Genomic DNA, 14,964 nt, shown 5'->3' with positions numbered 1-14,964 from the left:
GGCTCGCCTGGGCTACCCAGGGCAGAGAGAAGAACTGACCTCCATGGTCCTGGGCTCCCTTAGAATTCTGGGAGATGTTCTGCCACCACAAGAACTCCGTACCCAACGTGGACAGCCCAGCCAAGTCTGATCCCACCAGATCTTAGAAATTAAGCAGGGTTGGCCCTGGCCTAACACTTGGAAGGGCGACCTCCAAGAAATACCAGGGTCATGGAGGCGTGGAGGCAGGCAGTGTCAAGCCACCTCTGAATGTCCCTCACCTTGAAAACCCCATAAGGGGTCAGCGTAAGTCAGCTGTGGACCTGACCTGGGGAGCCCTTGCAAGCCTGACTTCATCTGATCATGGAAGCTAAGCAGGGTCAGCCCTGGTTAGTTTTTGGAAAGGAAAACCAGGGTCGTGATGCAGGGGCAGGCAATGGCAAACTACCTCCAAGCCTCTCTTGCCTGGCAGTCAGATCTCCTGGCTACATTACGCACATGCCATGCGATAAACAAATAAATAAATGACACGACCTCCGACCCGCCGTCCGAAATATCGCCGCGAAGTCTCAGGATTATCCTCTGCCGCTTCATCTCCATGTTAATTGAGAAATCCATGATTGGATTTCCCCATCGTGTCCTATTTTTAAAAAGCTAAAATACAGCGGAGTAAAGATTTAGACCAAGGCCATGGCTGTTTTGTAACCTGCATCGAGAGAGCCTTTCACTGATTTTCCATTCGTGCGCATTTTAGTTATCGAGGACAGCGAGGCTAGGGTGGCAAACGGCTGAATCCTAAACAGAAACATGGGTTTCTCTGCTAGGAAATTTTCACTTCTCACAACACCTGCTTCTGTGGATGTTTTCCCCCCTTTACAGCTCTCTCATTTTAGCCATCTGCTGCTAACTTAACACCGTTCTGTGTTGGCAGTATTACACACTGTTTACTTTGACTTAAAAAAAAAAATCAATATGGGAGACTCTTTGAAAAAGAAAGGCCTCGAACGATATCCGATCTTTTTCAGAAATCCATTTTTCCTTGAGTGTATCAGGTGTTCCCCGACCTGGAAACTCTGAATCATAGTATCATAGAATCATAGAGTTGGATGGGACTACATGGGTCATCTAGTCCTACCCCCTGCTTAGGAGGTATTTGTGTTCTCCTGAATTCCAGCCTTGGATACCATGGTCTAGGCCAGTGGTTCTCAACCTGGGCCAGCGGCAGGGGCTCATGGGAATTGTAGTCCATGGAGATTTGGAGAGCCACAGTTTGGCTGCCCCTGCATCAAGGTGAGATGCAGCTCCGTTTTGCAAAGCTGTCGAGATGCGATCGGGAGAGTTCTGTCCCTGCCCCTTTCCATGCACACGCACTCTTTCCAGCAGCGTCCCGCAAGACAGATCACTTTGTAATTGCTGACATTCAGTGTGCTCCATTGAACATTGTTCTCCGGCGTATTCTTCGGCTCCCCATTCCTCAACTGCAGTTCATTTGTCATGGCTCGGAAGCGAAGATTGAATGGGAACAAAAAGGCAGAGCTTTTCCTGAATTGTGTTAGGGGGTGCAGCAAGATGGCAGTGCCCTTCCTATTAATGCTGCAATTAAAAGGGTCTTTTTTTTGGTGGGGGGGTTATGTGGGGGGGAAGCAAGCAGGAGAGAGAGAGAGAGAGAGAGAGAGAGAGAGAGAGATGCTTCCCCCTTCCCACAAAAAAACACTATAATCCCAAAGAACCAACCTTTCAAGGAGCTGATAGCATAGAAGTTTCTCCTTGCATACAAATGAAATTATTGTGGGTAGCCTCCTCTCTTTAACGCCTGCCTTTAAAATAACTCGGGCGTATGGTTTTAAGAGCCTCTTGTGGCGCAGAGTGGTAAGGCAGCAGTCTGAAAACTCTGCCCATGAGGCTGGGAGTTCGATCCCAGCAGCCAGCCCAAGGTCAACTCAGCCTTCCATCCTTCCGAGGTCGGTAAAATGAGTACCCAGCTTGCTGGGGGGTAAGCGGTAATGACTGGGGAAGGCACTGGCAAACCACCCCGTGTTGAGTCTGCCATGAAAACGCTAGAGGATGTCACCCCAAGGGTCAGACATGACCCGGTGCTTGCACAGGGGATACCGTTACCTTTTTATGGTTTGAAAAACATGCCAACCCCTCTCTGGCTTATTCTGTGGTTTGCCAGACAATGAAGTGGGAGCAACATCTGTAGCTTTGGCCTCCAGTGTAACTGGCTGGCCACTAAATGAATGATGGGAGAACACTGGTCTGACCTAGCAAGGCTCTCCAGAGGAACTGGTTGGCCACTGTGTGAGACAGGATGTTGGACAAGATGATCCTGCGGGGCTCTTCCATTGTTCTTTATGCACCACCCCAGGTCATAGGGAGAGTGGAGGGGAGGCCAGATAGGTTAAACTCAGGGCTTGTGTGGTAGATTTGAGGAGGAAAGTGAAGGGTAGAAAAGACCAAAGAGAGAGAGAGACAGAGACAGAGACAGAGACAGAAGGGACAGTGTCCTGAAGAAAGCCATGAGAAAAATGAGCGAGTGAAAACATCTCCCAGAGGGCCTGTCAATGTGTTCTCTGGGCAAGAAAGAGTCTAATGCACTAGGGAATGTCATCATGCATTGCATTTTACCTCTGCTTGCAGACTCTCCTGGTTTAAAATATTCCGATAGCATCCCCTGCATCCCCTGAGATCCTCCTGCCCAAGGTTGCTCTCCCAACCTCCTTTGTTTTCTGTCGTTTCTTTTTTCTCCTTCCTGGTCTCGGCAAAAGGACCCCATTATTGTTTATGAAAGCAGTGTATCTTTATCCGAACATTTCATTAAGGCTGAATGGGTCCCGGAGATTGAATTACGGTCTTATTCAGCCGGGACAAAAGCTGCCCCCCAGTAAGTCTATGAATAAATGAACAACCGTGCCGTCCCGTGCCTACTGTGGAGACGGAAGGTGGCACGAGGCCATCTCTCAATATTATTAGAAGAATGGAGGAAAACTTGGCAAGGCCATCCAAACTGAGCTGGCGCCAAGAGACGCATCTCGGGTGGCATCCGAATGTGTGCATGGGGGGCAGGAGCACTAGAGAGAGGGGAGTGTGATTTGTATATCTGATGTTCATGCTGTCCTTTGGGGTGAACAAGCCCCCCCTCCCCCGTGTCTCCCCAGGTGCCACGAACCTAGATGCAACCTCAAGGGATGCCGAAAAGAAGTAGAGGCATTTCTGGAGGAAAGTCCTAACGTTGTTTAGGGAACTCCACTATAGGCAGCTTTGCAATAGATAGGCATTGCTAAGAAATGAGCAGAGAATTGACTCTCCGTTGCCAGTGAGCTGGTATGACTATTTGTCCTTCAGACGAAACAGACAACCGAATGTAGATAATCCAGGAGAAAAGAAAGAAAGAGATATACTGTGTGGCAGGAACTGCTAATAACCTTAAACATCGAGTAACAAACTCGTCACCGTTTCTTCATATTCAAAACTTGTTCTCTTTCTGTTTCTGTTTTGCGGTATATTTATATACAATTTTAAAATCAGTTTCTCATGCTAAATTTGGCTCCTGCTGGTGTAATACAGATTCCATCTCTCCTCACATTTCATAATTGATATGTTTCTCAGGTAAATGGCTAATGTCACCATTACTGAATAGTGGGCCACTTGATTTTCCCGTTCTTCTAAGTTTGGGCAGATATCTAGTTTCCAGTTTGCAGTGTAGATAATTCTCGCCCCCCCCCCCCCCGTCACCATATAGTTAATCTCTTCCAAAATGCCTGGTAATTTATTAGGCAGTATGCTTAATATCTTCTTACCTTCTACGGGGAATTTAAATTGTAATATGTTCTGCATTTTGACATGCATTTCCTTCTTATATCTTTTTGATTTTTGACAAATCCACCACATATGGTAGAAGGTTCCATCTACATGTTGACATTTGCAGCATTTTCCTTTGTAGTTTTGGTCTACTTTCTCAATATCCTTTGGATTTATATCCCATCTAAAAAAACAATTGTACCAGTGTCTCAGTTGGCCTTGGACCTGTTGTCATTCTCTCTGGACTGTCTCAGCCCCACCTCACAAGATGCCTGTTGTGGGGAGAGGAAGGAAAGGCGATTGTAAACCCAGGTGTGCCTGGGGTTCCCCCGAAATTATAGCTCATTTCCAAACTAAAAGAGAAAATAGCTGCTTTGGAGGGTGGACTCCATTATACCCCCCTGGAGACCCTCCCCCCAAATCCCACCCACTCCTGATTTCACCCCCAAAGTCTCCCATGTTTTTCCCAACCCAGAGCTGATAAACCTACATAAGCCGCTTTTGAGACTTTTTAAGGTACCCAAAGCATGGTATAAAAAAACTCCCAACTATTCTCTGTATGTTGCTTTGCTGCTGTTTGTAATTAACTTGCTAAGAGAGGTGTTGTCTAAAAGCATAACTTTTGCTGCTGGGGGGAAAGATGGGAATATAGCACAAATGTCAAATCTCTTTGAGAGTCAGAGATTTGGTGTTTATTAAACTGGAGATCTGAACTCCAAACAAATGCCTCTCTATGAATTATTTTCCCGTTCTTGTCTCCCCCAGTCTGGAAATGTACTACCCTGCTTACAACCTCTACCGCCACAGAAAACACTCTGCTGAATCCGGTTTTTAGAGGAGCAAAGCCAGGCCTCCCAGTCTAATGCCACGGTACCAAGGCTAGAGAATCATCAGCGGAGATTTCTAGTAAGTCACCAACTTTAAATTTCCTCTCTTTGGGTTTTGTGGACTTGCTTGCTTTCTCTCCACTTCTTGCCCCTCTTCTACAGAACTGCGCATTGTTGTTGACTCCCTTGTTGGGTTTTGCTCCAGATAGGTGTATTTTCCTGCAGGACCTATTGGTTTTAGCTGCCTACAGGGAAGTGCCCCTCGGGTTGTACCTTTACTCTCTTTTACCTGGCGAACCTAAGCTAGTATCTGACATAAAGTAATACAGACCGAACTGCTCTCTACTGTAACACAAGGTTGCACTGAATGGTCCCTCGTGGTTTTTCGTGAGTAATGACCTTCCTTTGTTTTGATACAAAGGTATTCTCTGAGAGCAAATGGTCAGGGAACCTTCTCTAATGCCAGAGTTAAGTATACATTGCTATGGAAGGTTTGCGTTGTCCCCGGAGGGGATGCTGTTTCGGTGGTGTCAGGGGGACGGGGGAGGTGAGTGTTTATACACAGCTGCATCTCAAGGCTTCTGCATATGTAAAGCTTAACTCTCCTGCAGGGAATGTTCATTTGATTTGTCATTTATTTTGAATAATGGATCTCCTGCCTTTAGATAAAATGATCTTTGAAGAGGGCATCCACATGGCAAATATTTTTTTTGTTTTGCATTCGTTGCCACTGTGGACGCAGAAGCATTCAAGCTGACCAAGAAAGAACCATGCGGGAGTTTTCTGTTAGTTTCTGCTGTTTGCCCTACTTCTTTCCCCCCATCGGCATACCACTGATTGTTTTTCTTTTTTTAGGGCTTTGAAAAATAATTGCCAGTTGCTATAACACTACAGTAATACGATGCTATAGCCCTGTAGCTACAGGAATATAGCACTTATTAGCAGTTGTTAATTTGCAAAGTAAGCCCTCTGGTGGTGTGGCAGGGAAATCGCAACTACAATTTCTGTGTGTGAGTTTGTGCAGAGGAATCACACCTGAGTGCAGCTCAGATTTAGGGTTAACAGCCTCTGAGTAGGACAATCAGATCCCGTGCTGGATAAGAGCCTTGTCGGGCCCCACCCGCTGCCTAAGAACAACAGACGGGTACCAGATAAGGTTTTGGCACCCAGGGGCACCATGTTGGACCCCTTTGTTCCCGCCCAATATCCTGTTTCTCACAGAGGCCAGACAGATGCTTGCAAGAGGGCACCTTCAGAACACGGCGCCACTCCACCGAGATTTCCCACCTAGCTGCAATTTGCCGCACTCCTACATGGAACAACCCCGTTCCGCAACGGTTGAAACTAGCGGCCATCAGGACACCCAACATCAATGGGTTTTCCCAAGGCCTGGCAGGTTGGCGCGATTGAGCGTGACAAGTCCCCCTTTCTTTGTGCTTTTTATTGGGGCACCTGTTCCAAAGGAAAACAGGCACACGCTATCACAATCAGGAAGACGGACCCGCAATCTGTGCAGGCAAACATCCTTTTTTGTCTTTGGCCATTAAGCATGCGAGACGCACAGATCTATCCCCGGCTGCCAGCGCTTACCTGTTGGTTACTAGGCAACGGTGCCCATTTACCGCTGGCGGCAGCTGGCGGCGGAACGACTTGTATGGCTCCACGGAAGCTCGAATTGCTCTCCGCTCGCAGCAGATGCTGCTAAAAGGAGGTTAAAGTGCGCGTAAGCGATGCAGTCTTCACCAATGGCAACCGGCTATGCCCTTGACGTCCTGGAGCCTGGGGGTAGTCCGGGCAGGGGCACGGAGCCTTCACGCATTTCCCTCCGGAGCCAGATGGCACGGTCAGAGGGGGCATCTGGCTTCTGCTCCTGCCCTCCAGCGTTCGCACCTCTGTGCTGCGCGGCAGCTTCGGGAAGCCCCGAGAAGAGAAGCGAAAGACCTAGCGGCTACTTCCGGGGAGGCCCCGTAGAGCTGGACTGACACTTTCCCATCGTCCGGAGGGTAGCGATTGCAGAGGGGCAGCCGCGTTCTCCTGCTGCATCAGGATCAGAATCAAATTGATAGGCCCTTTACGAAGGCCAAAAAAAAAAAGCAAGAAAAGCCAGTCACTAGATAACGGCGCATACACAGGAATCCCTACTACAAAATCGGTTCACGAGAATCAGCCATCGCCCCTCACCTTAGACTTTATCTGCCTGGCAGCCAGAGCAAACAGAGTGACCCTTTGAGAAACGTATGGATCGTTAGACTATAGAAGAATCGCCTTCTCTGAATCTAGAATGCCACAGGCCATTGGGGGTAGAACCATAGAGTTGGAAGGGACATCCAGGGTCATCTAGTCCGACCCCCTGCACAATGCAGGAACTCACAACTACCTGCCCACCCACAATGACCCCAATTTCATGTCTAAATGATCCCCCCACCAGAAATCTCCAGAATCCAGCTTGGCCTGGAGGGAATTCACCTACCATCCCACAGTGGTGATCAGCAATTCCCTGGGTGTACAAGGAAGGGCCACAAGAGACAAACACTGGCACATCCCTTCCTGCCCACCCACTCACCATCTGCCTAAGTTCATAAAATCAGCATTTCTGTCAGATGGTAATCTACTATGAAATTTGGCTTTAGGTTCCACATAGAAGTTACAGCTCAATATATCATGGGTCAGATCTTGTTTCCCCTTTGCTGCAGAACATAAGCATCGCCCGTGTGGCTGACCCTGCAGCATATTCATGCGCACAGCAGTGGGAATTGCCTACTGCATCAGAATAAAACAAAACGAACAACATTTATTCACAGATGTGCTTTTCGGAGTCACTGCTTCAGATCCACAGAGATCCTGCTGAAGTCAGAAGAATAGGGGGGTGGGCAAGTAATTGAAGGGGACTGTAACTCAGTGGTGGAGCACATGTTCTGCATGGAGAATGTCCTAGGTTCGATCCCCGGCATCTCCAGACCAAGAGTACAAATAGCAGGTTTTGTGGAAAGATCTTTCTCTGCATGCGCCGATCTCTAGGCCCCCCTAGAAGTAGGTAGGTCTAGGTATACATGACATTTTCTGTTAAAGGAAGCATTATATCTCAGTGGTTAAAAGAAGCATCATCTCTCAATCTTATCTCACCTGGTTTGGAGGCAGAAGGTCCCAAGACCTGGAAGTGTTAATTGAAGAATGCTGGAATTGCAATCCCCCCTTCAAGGATCGCTGCCTTGTTGTGGCAAGGGGGCTTGCGTAGTTCAGTGAAGCTATGAGCTATACCGTGCAGGGCCACCCAAGACGGACAGGTCATAGCTGAGAGCTCTGACAAAAGGTGATCCACTGGAGAAGGAAATGGCAAACCACTCCAGTATCTTTGCCATGAAAACTCTATGGACAGTTCCAATAGGCATAACGATATGACGCTGGAAGATGAGCCCCTCAGGTCGGAAGGTGTCCAATATGCTACTGGGGAGGAGCAGACGGCTAGTACGAGTAGCGCCAGAATGAATGAAGCGGCTGGGCCAAAGCCGAAAGGACGCTCAGTTGTGGAAGTAACTGGTGGCGAAAAGACAGTCCGATGCTGTAAAGATTTTTATTCCATAGGAACCTGGAACGTCAGATCCATGAATCAAGGCAAGCTAGACGTGGTTAAACAAGAAATGAGAAGACTGAACATCGACATTTTAGGAATCAGTGAACTAAAATGGACAGGAATGGGTGAATTTAATTCAGATGACCATCAGGTATACTACTGTGGACAAGAATCTCGCAGAAGAAATGGAGTAGCCTTCATAATCAATAAGAGAGTAGGAAAAGCAGTCTTGGGATACAATCCCCAAAATGACAGAATGATCTCAGTTCGAATCCAAGGCAAACCATTCAACATCACAGTGATCCAGGTCTACGCCCCAACCACTGCTGCTGAAGAGGATGAAGTTGATCAGTTCTATGAAGCCCTACAACACCTTCTAGAAGCAACGCCCAAAAATGATGTGCTTATCATCATGGGGGATTGGAATGCTAAAGTAGGAAGCCAAAAGATAACCGGGATAACAGGCAAGTTTGGCCTTGGAATACAAAATGAAGCAGGGCACAGGCTGGTAGAATTTTGTCAAGAGAATACAATGGTCATAGCAAACACTCTTTTCCAGCAACCCAAGAGACGACTCTACACATGGACATCACCAGACGGTCAACACAGAAATCAGATTGACTATGTGCTCTGCAGCCAAAGATGGAAAAGTTCTATCCAGTCAATAAAAACAAGACCAGGAGCTGATTGTGGTTCAGATCATGAGCTTCTTGTTGCAAAATTTAGGCTTAAATTGAAGAAAGTAGGGAAAAGCACTAGGCCACTCAGGTATGAACTAAATCATATCCCCGACGAATACACAGTGGAGGTGACAAATAGATTTAAGGAATTAGATCTGATAGACAGAGTGCCTGAAGAACTATGGACGGAGGTTCACAACATTGTACAAGAGGTAGCAACTAAAACCATCCCAAAGAAAAAGAAATGCAAGAAATCAAAATGGCTGTCTGAGGAAGCTTTACAAATAGCTAAGGAGAGAAGGGAAGTGAAAGGCAAGGGAGAAAGAGAAAGATACACCCAATTGAATGCAGAATTCCAGAGAAAAGCTAGAAGAGATAAGAATGCCTTCTTAAATGAACAGTGCAAACAAATAGAAGAAAACAATAGAATGGGGAGGACCAGAGATCTTTTCAAGAAAATTGGAGATATGAAGAGAACGTTTCATGCAAAGATGGGTATGATAAGGGACCAAAATGGTAGGGACCTCACAGAAGCAGAAGAGATTAAACAAAGGTGGCAAAATTATACAGAAGAGCTATACAAGAGCGAGCTTAACATCCCTGATGACCACAATGGGGTAGTTACTGACCTGGAGCCAGACATCCTGGAATGTGAAGTCAAATGGGCCTTAGGAAGTCTGAGCAACAATAAAGCTAGTGGTAGTGACAGCATTCCAGTTGAACTATTCAAAATCTTAAAGGACGATGCAGTAAAAGTGCTACACTCAATATGCCAGCAAATTTGGAAAACTCAACAATGGCCACAGGATTGGAAAAGGTCAGTTTACATTCCAATCCCAAAGAAGGGCAATGCCAAAGAATGTTCAAACTACCGCACCATTGCACTAATTTCTCATGCTAGCAAAGTTATGCTCAAAATCCTACAAACTAGGCTCCAGCAATATGTGGACCGAGAACTTCCAGAAGTACAGGCAGGATTTCGAAGAGGCAGAGGAACTAGAGATCAAATTGCCAACATACGCTGGATCATGGAGAAAGCTAGGGAGTACCAGAAGAACGTCTACTTCTGCTTCATTGACTATGCTAAAGCCTTTGATTGTGTGGAGCACAACAAATTGTGGCAAGTTCTTAAAGAGATGGGAATACCAGAGCATCTTATTTGTCTCTTGAGAAATTTATATGCAGGTCAAGAAGCAACAGTGAGAACTGAACATGGAATCACTGACTGGTTCAAAATTGAGAAAGGAGTTCGGCAAGGCTGTATACTGTCGCCTTGCCTATTTAACTTGTATGCAGAGCACATCGTGAGAAATGCGGGATTAGAGGAGTCACAAATTGGGATCAAGATTGCAGGGAGAAATATCAACAACCTCAGATATGCAGATGATACCACTCTAATGGCAGAAAGTGAAGAGGAACTAAAGAGCCTGTTGATGCGGGTGAAGGAGGAGAGTGCAAAAGTTGGCTTGAAACTCAACATCAAGAAAACAAAGATCATGGCATCCGGCCCTCTCAATTCTTGGCAAATAGAAGGGGAAGAAATGGAGATAGTGACAGATTTTATTTTCCTGGGCTCCAAGATCACTGCAGATGGGGACTGCAGCAAAGAAATTAAAAGACGCTTGCTCCTGGGGAGGAAAGCTATGGCAAATCTAGACAGCATCCTAAAAAGCAGAGACATCACCCTGCCAACAAAAGTGCGTTTGGTCAAGGCTATGGTCTTCCCAGTTGCAATGTATGGCTGCGAAAGTTGGACCATAAGGAAGGCCGAGCGTCAAAGAATTGAGGCTTTTGAACTCTGGTGCTGGAGAAGACTCTTGCGAGTCCCTTGGACTGCAAGGCGAACAAACCGGTCAGTCCTAGAGGAGATCAGCCCTGACTGCTCTTTAGAAGGCCAGATCCTGAAGATGAAACTCAAATATTTTGGCCACCTCATGAGAAGGAAGGACTCCCTGGAGAAGAGCCTAATGCTGGGAGCGATCGAGGGCAAAAGAAGAAGGGGACGACAGAGAATGAGGTGGCTGGATGGAGTCACTGAAGCAGTAGGTGCAAACTTAAATGGACTCCGGGGAATGGTAGAGGACAGGAAGGCCTGGAGGATCATTGTCCATGGGGTCGCGATGGGTCGGACACGACTTCGCACATAACGACAACGGAATTGCAATCAGCAAATAATTTGGTGAAGTCAACTCTAAAGGGTTGTTGTTTGAAAGTTGTTCAGCTGCTAAGTTGTACCTATGTGTACCTAATGGTCACTCTGGGATTGCAGTGGCAAATCCAAGCAGGTGGCTGGGATTCCCTTTGTTTAAACTGGGCTCCTGCCCACTTCCTCCTCCTCCAGAAGAGGGCAGCTGAGATGTTGAGCTGGTTGGAGCACCTTCCCCAGGAGGAAAGGCTGATGAGGCTGGGATGTTTCAGATTAGATAGAGGTTTATAATAGTATGCATGAGGTGGAGAGAATTGACAAAGATAATTTTTTCTTCCTCTCTCAAAATACTAGAACTTGAGGACATCCTGTGATGTAGGTTCTGGATGGGCAAAAGGAAATGCCACTTTATATAGAGAGCGATGTGAAATGTGGAATTTGCTCCCATAGGATATAGTGATGGCCACAGGTAATAAAACAGCTTTAAAATAGGATTAGACAGATTCATGGAGAGTCACCAGCAATGGCCTAACATTCAAATGTCATATCTTTGCATGAAACACTGCAACCTAACCTGTGGTGTCGTGGTTAAGAGCAGCGGCTTCTAATCTGGCGATCCGGCTTTGATTCCTCGCTTCTCCACATTCAGCCAGCTGGGTGACGTTGGGCTTGTCACAGCCCTGATAGTGCAGTCCTCACCAAGAAGTCATATCGGGGCTCTCTCACAGGGTGCCTGTTGCGGGGAGAGGAAGGGAAGGCGATTCAAAGCCGCTTTGAGACTCCTTCGGGCCATGAAAAGCGGGGTATAAAACCAACTCTTCTTCTTAAAACCAAGCGCAACAAGAATTTTGCCGAGAGAGCCACATTTAAATAATCACGTGTTGCCTATTCAATCCAAATTCAATTACAGTATGAATATAGAGAGCTATTTAGATAACCGTATTTATGGAAGCCGGCTTTTAAAACCTATTCATGTTGGCCAGAGCTGCAGTGTAATCGAAAGAAGCCACTTTACACCATGCAGCAGAATTGTTATCAGCTGACAAATAGAGGAGAGGGTGTTCTTAGGGAGTTTTTTTAGAGCCAGGAAGGTATTTTTACAAAAGTTCTCCAAAATCAGCAGTAACTCAGCACTTCTACAGCATGGAGCAATTCCTTTGCTCTTTTCTAATTGTTATACCTATATGGATCTTCCTCCCCTCTCACTTTTTTAAAATCCTTATCCTTTTCTGGTCCTCCTCACCGGGCTGATAAGATTGCGTTGTTAATTTTCCCTTGCCAGGCGAGCCTGCCAGACTCAAAGTCCACACACCCTTACATCTGTGTTTATCCAAGGCTCTGCATCGCTCTGGCAAATTATTGTACAATAGCAGATGTGCGCAATGTTTACTTTAGCACACACAGTAAATATTTTGCCCATTCGAGTGGATTATTGAGACAGACCCAAAATAGAATCAACCTGCAAATGATTTTTTTTTTAAGAAAAGCTTCGAACACGGACAGATTTTCCTAAAACGGGACTGGCGCTTCCCGGTTGAACTTCAGCAAGATCGGTGAGGGTTTCTTCAGAACTTTTCTTGATGTGATTGGTACTGAGTGATAGAGGAGGGGGCGCACCCCATAATAATTAAAAGCAGCATTAGGAGAGCCAATGTTTAAGGGTGGCAGCTTGTAACCCGGTGAGCTGGGTGTGACACCCCGCTCCTCCATGTGCAGTGAGCTGGGTGACCTTGGGCTAGTCACAATCTTGATAGAACTGATCTCCGGGAACAGTTCTGCCAGAGATCTCTCAACCCCACCTACCTCGCAGGGTGCCTGTTCTGGGGAGAGGAAGGGGAGGCGATTGTAAGCCACTTCCTTCAGGTAGTGAAAAGCAGGGTATAAAAACCAACTCTTTTACTATTATTTCAGAGAGCTTTTTGTTGTTTGCGTTGGGTTGGAAGGGCAAGTTAGCTGTTGCTGTTGCAAGGTGGATTTGCGTGTATATTTTAACTATGACGTAACGTGCTTAATGGTTTTCAATTCAGTATCTTTCATCAGTGGCAGTAATGAGTCCTCCACAAAGTAATAGTAATACGTTCAAAGCGATCTCAATGTATTCTCCCGTCTTGCTTACAGCCTTGGTTCTCCATACCATGTGAGCACTTTTCGCATATGAAGTACGGTGAATTCCTTGGAGAAAGGGCCATGATCCAGTGATAGAACACTGGCTGGGCAGGAAGGTTCAGTTGCTGGCGTCTCCAGTTAAAAAGAGCCAGGCAGTAGGTGAGGGGAAAGACGTTGACCTGGAGATTACTGACTTTGATGGGTCTGATTCAGTGGAATGCAGCTGTTGCAATAGGCAGGATAATGAATGAATGAATGAATGAATGAATGAATGAATGAATGAATGAATGAATGAATGAATGAATAGATGGATGGATGGATGGATGGATGGATGGATGGATTGTCTTCATTTTAAGTTTGGCAACTGCTTCCGTTCCGGAATGGCGGCGAGTGAAGGTGCCAGTGGTTCATCCACCTGGAAGTGCTTGAAGACAGCATATTCTGCGTTCACGTTCAGTTTTATTTTTGTTCCGCTTCATGGTTTCTCGCAAGCGCGAAACTCTCCACCGCGGCCCGGGTGTTTTCACACAACGCTTCAGCTGCTTCCGAATCTCCCTGGCTAGTTGGCGTCTCACATAGAAGCGTCAAGCCAAAACCTCTGAGGCAGCAGTGAAAGCCTGTGGGGGTGGGGGATGATGTGGGGGGAGTGCGACAGTCGGCCCCTTTCCAGATTCTCGCTTTTATTCCCGTCAGCTGGTCCATGTGTGTTCCACCTGCTTTATTTAGAAAGCTGCCTCTCTTGACAGGCCTTGGAATAGAACTGGCATATTACCCGTGGCTCTTCCGCTTTGCAGGAACACTTTTTTTCTCCTCTTGAGTGACGCTATCCTGAAAGAGCCGCAAGGAATGGGTTCTTTTGAGTTCCCTGGGCTAAACAAGAACTTGTGCAGGCAACTGCCTGAAATCCTTACCAAGGTTGTGACCTTCCCTAAAAACAGACACACAAACACCACTCTCTCCTTGGAATATTAACAGGAATGTCCGTGTGTGTTTTACAGATTGCTCTGCTTTTTCTTTGGATGCTACTGAAGGACATGAGATGAGCCTTGCTTGATCAGACCAGTGGACCATCTAGTCCAGCATCCTGTCCCACACAGTGGCCAGCCAGTTCCTCTGGAGGGCCAGCAATGGGGCAGAGAGGCCAAGGTCTTCCCGTGATGTCACATCCTCGCTCTGGGGTTCAGATTGGCTGTTCCCTTCAGTCCCCCTGGCTAGTAGCCCCTTGTAGACATATCTCCCATGATTCTGTCTAACCCCCTTTTAAAGCTGTGTATGCCTGTGGCCATCACTCTATCCTTTGGGAGCAAATGACAGCCCTCTCTCCACACTGGCACATCGCTGACTTTTTATAGATATTTTAAACTCCAGTTTTTGACCTAAATCTTCGAGTTGGCTTCTGGCAATGCTATAATTGCAGTCCTGCTAAAACACCAAAACAAGGGAACATTAAAATTCCATGAAAACAGTGCAATGCATCTGAAAAACCCCACAGTATGGCTAAATGCTATGGAAGGACTGATAAAATAAAACCATGCTTATAAACAAGCAATAAAGGATGTTTCAAGGGCACCAAATAACACTTAATGTTGGGCATCTTGGCCAGGTAGTTCCTAGCGTGACTTCTTGCCCTTATGCTCTTAAGACATGGTGGCTAAAAATGGAACATTCATGTTCAAATGCAGTATATCTTTGATCTTTGCTATATCTGCTTGGAAGCATCCTTAGAGACTTAGACACTGTTTGGGAAAACCATGGGTTTTTACCTGATCTAGCTTGGCTGTGCTTACATGCCAGTGCGCTGTTAAGACGCTAATGTGCAAACATGCATGCACAAGCCGCAAGCGTTCAGGAGAA

The 14,964-nt window shown here is 46.5% G+C and overlaps 1 protein-coding gene across 12 annotated transcripts in view; it reads left to right on the top strand.

Annotated features, from left to right (window-relative positions):
- The window catches only part of RIMBP2 (RIMS binding protein 2), a 129,548-nt gene that overhangs the window by 18,753 nt on the left and 95,831 nt on the right, over nucleotides 1-14,964 (top strand). For 11 of the 12 annotated variants that reach the window (XM_077307512.1, XM_077307524.1, XM_077307514.1 and 8 more), the window contains exon 2: nucleotides 4,546-4,686. The gene's annotated coding sequence lies outside the window, so the exon portion shown is untranslated. Of the gene's footprint in view, nucleotides 1-4,545; nucleotides 4,687-12,460; nucleotides 12,558-14,964 lie in introns of those variants that run through there. The other variant, XM_077307513.1, reaches the window with a different exon arrangement.

This window comes from Paroedura picta, chromosome 13 (assembly GCF_049243985.1).
Source record: "Paroedura picta isolate Pp20150507F chromosome 13, Ppicta_v3.0, whole genome shotgun sequence".
NCBI lineage: Eukaryota > Metazoa > Chordata > Lepidosauria > Squamata > Gekkonidae > Paroedura > Paroedura picta.
This window is presented reverse-complemented; position numbering and strand designations above follow the sequence as displayed.